Source organism: Bison bison, unplaced genomic scaffold (genome assembly GCF_000754665.1).
Source record: "Bison bison bison isolate TAMUID 2011002044 unplaced genomic scaffold, Bison_UMD1.0 scf7180017847111, whole genome shotgun sequence".
NCBI classification, from domain to species: Eukaryota; Metazoa; Chordata; class Mammalia; order Artiodactyla; family Bovidae; genus Bison; species Bison bison.
Genome location: NW_011477684.1, coordinates 164,258 through 168,343, shown reverse-complemented (window position 1 = coordinate 168,343; position 4,086 = coordinate 164,258).

Genomic DNA, 4,086 nt, shown 5'->3' with positions numbered 1-4,086 from the left:
AATTATATAGTTACATTGGAGACTATGTTACCCATAAAACCTAAAATATTAAGATACTTTAGAGAAAAACTTCACTGACCCCTGTTCTAGATAAAAATTTTAATAGTTACAAAGGGAAATCAATTGGAACTTCATGTAATATATAGATTAAGAATAAATAATATCTTTTCAATATTGAATCTTATCAAAGGACAAAATATATTTCACTTATTTAGATTTTCTGTTATATCTCTTAGTAGCATTTTATAATATTTTTCCATCTAGTTCCTGTATATTACTTCTATTAAATTTATTCCTGGAATTTTTGGTGTTGTTTTTGTAAATACAGTTGTTAACGGGATCTTTTCTTATACTGTGTTTTTTCCCTGTATCTGTGACTGTGTGTATATACTTTCTTTATTTAAAAAAATTAAAAATATACATACTCATTATGAAAAGGGGTCTTCATTCTTAGAAGAGAAGTATAAACAATTAACCTAGAGGAAAGAATTTTTATACACTTAAGACCTTTTATCTTCTTGGCTGGTCTTGGAAATCAGACATTATGATAACACATAATAGGTTTAACCTTAATTCTTTTAACAAGTAATCATAACATCCAAATCAGTTTATAAACAGAAAAGCAAACAACCCAAAGATCACATTACAAATGAAGCCATTGCATTCCTTAATTCATTCAAGATTTTAATGAATTCACCTAATAATCTTCATTTTCCAGGAACCTTCCAAGATTTGTCTTAATAAAAGCACAAAAAGAACATCGTTGATTTGGCCCCTGGCATCCCTGCTAAGTTTCCATGGACATAAGTGGAAGCACTTCCTACAGATCCATTTCTCCAGTCAATACACACTTCCCCAGGGATCCACCCTCCCACACACAAAAAACACATGTTCCCTCTAATATAGAACTGCTCAACCCTTTGCCAGGACCAGGTGTGTGACTTACCAGTTCATTCCTTTCCAGGCAGATGGAAAGTTCTCCTCTTCTGCTGCTAATAATGTTGAAGAAGTAATTTCGAAGCATGGTGGGCAGAATGAGTTTATTTCTCCATTTTGGCCTGTTTCACCTCCTTCATATGTGAACAACCGATACAATTAAGGTAGATTTTTTTTTTAACTATTCTTCATTATAGGAATTATTTTCCTTCTGCCTGTACCTAACCTAGTATCTAGTTTGTTGCCAAATCCTAACTCAAAAGTCACTACCTTCAAACTTAAAACTAGGTCAGAGGTTGCGTGACACAGCACCAGTGTGACCATACATAACGTATATATTGCAGCCCCTGCAACAAGCAAAGCCCACAGTTCTCATATACTTGCCTCACAGTTTGTTTCCAGCACAACCATTCCCACATCATATTTTAAAGGCCTGTAACGAATTATTTTCATCGCACCCAACAATCACTCTAAAGGGCCAACTGCCCAGATATATAGTCTTAATTCTCCTTCATTATAATATATGGCTTTTTGTGCCTAGTCCTATCCTTTCTCTCCACAATTGCCTCCTGTCTTCCTCCTTTTGTCATAGATTTAGAAGAAAGGAAGGCAGAATACCATGTAGTTATCAGAATCATGAAGGTTCTCTTGGTGACATACGAAGACCCAAAATTTAGCCCAAGGAGATTGTGAGTAGGCTTTCCTTTCAGTGCATTTGTTTTACATTTTTCAAAATCAAACTAATCTTGGGCCTTTTGTTTTCCTTTCAGAATACACTCTATATTCTTCTAACTCTTAAGTAGCCTCTGAGGATTTAAAGAGACAAAGACTCCTTAACCATTAGGCATCTGCCTGTTCTTACAATCTGGAAAACTCTGAGGACCAGAGCACAGACAAAAATCAGTCTCTGGAGAAGTTACAGTGCTTGGCTGCTGGGCAGAGGCCAAGGAAAGCTGGGGTGTCCAGGGGAAAAGTAGGGTGATAGAGAAGCTACAGGGGGAAGAGGATTCTTAATGGGAGGTATTTGAAAATGACAAAACTCACCATGCATCCATGTTGTTCATATATGAGCTCATGTTGCTTGTCCTGAAGGATCTTATATAAATCCCCTTTCTTTTGAGAGGAAGAAATGTGGACATCCAGAGGAAGTCAAATAGAGAAAATTCCAGGGATGTGGGTAACTGACCTGGGGACTGGGTGATGGGCTTAAAGTCTCAAAGCCAGAGCCATCCTAGAAAGGAGGATATAAGCTCTCAACCTCACTAAAATGGGCTGGCCAGGGCTAGTGGGTACTGCTGATAGCAAGTTCACATCCTGGAAATCATGGTACAACTGGGGGGAGAACAGGTACAGGAACACATAACTATTTTGATTTAAAGCTAAGAGAGGAAGCGGTTAGTCTAACTTTGTGATAATCGAGACAGGGTTTTCAGGGACCAGGGGAATTTGAGAGAATAGAAACTGAGCAGTAGGGCTTATTAGAAGCTTGTGCTTTTTGTCCTAGAGAGGGGAGGCATTGGTTTATCATAAACACGAAGGGTTTATTTGAGTAAATTATGCATTCCTTCTTTTACCTTTAAGGCAATCTGCATTTGAATTGAGTATTTTCAATCCTTTGCTGCTGCTGCTGCTGCTGCTAAGTCGCTCCAGTTGTGTCCGACTCTGTGCAACCCCAGAGACGGCAGCCCACCAGGCTCCTCCATCCCTGGGATTCTTCAGGCAAGAACACTGGAGTGGGTTGCCATTTCCTTCTTCAAGAGGTCAGCATAGGTGATTCCATAAGTTCTTAAGTTACCTAATTTAGTTCTGGCAGGGGTTGGGGGAGGTGGTAGAGAAGAAATGACTTTCCAAAGGAGGTAGCTTATGAGCTGACTTTTGAAGAATGAATAGAAATTAATAAGGCAATGAATACTAAGAACGATGGAAGGTAGAGCAGGAAAATTTTGTCATATGTCAGTTCCTTAAACCTGTGGCCCACTGAGTTGAGAATAATATCAGGCTCTTTTAACACCAGAGCTGGGAACATGTTCAATTCTTTAAATAGGAATAAAAAATTCTCACATATCCTTCAATTTTATTATTGAATTAAGTGATTGTCTAAGTTCTTCTTTAGTGATTGGCTCTCCAGCTCTTCATGTGAATGTAGGGTTGAAGGCAGAGGCAGGTTGTGGGCTGGAAATGTTTTAGAAAAACTTGACCATAACATGAAGAACAGTGCACCTCAAGAACCAGGAAGCAACTGTATATCTTGATCTGGATAGTAGCCATGGGGGTATGTTCATGTCCTCACAGATAAAATTTTATCAACTGTCCATCTTATAGTATGTATATTTTAATAAAAAATTAACCTCAAAATATGAGACCAAGCAGTAACATTAAATGTTTTGGATAGGTTAAGTAAAATTTAAGACTGAACGCGCTGGATTGAAACAGTGAAAAGTGTTGATGGACTGAAAACTTTCCATCAACATGTCACTGATAGAGATAATTGTTGATCTTAGCAAAAAATTTTTCAGTAGCAATAGACTGAAGAGTAAAATAATAAGAAAAAAAGACCAACCAAACCAAATGTCATTGGAAAGGACTAACAAGATATGTAAATGTCTAGCAGTGCTAATCAAGAAGAAAAAGTAGTGAGGGAAATGAAGCCTCAAGGGAATGAAAGGTAGGGACTGCTACAAGTTGGAGAGATGGGCAGGCACCAGCTGAGACTGCCCTCAGAAGAAAGGTGGGTTTATACAGAGCAGGGATGCAGAGGGAAAGACCTGGGATCAGAGGTGGGTGGGGGGAGGAGGCAGTCTGGTTCCTCAACCTCTTTTTTGATTCTTTAAGGAATAATGCTTAACCTTGAGTCTGTGGCATCCAGAAAACACACAGCAATCTTAAAGATGTCCTGAATAAATCTTTTTCACTCTGTACCCTTCTCCTTTCATGATCTATCACTGAAGATGTCTCACCCAGCGGCTAGACACAGCAAGGTTCTCTGACACAGTTTGGCCACCTGATATGAAGAACTGACTCATTGGAAAAGACCTTGATGCTGGGAAAGATTGAGGGCACAAGGAGAAGGGGCAACAGAGGATGAGGTGGTTGGATAGCATTAACTCAATTGACAGGAGTTTGAGGAAACTCCTGGAGATAGTGAAGGAC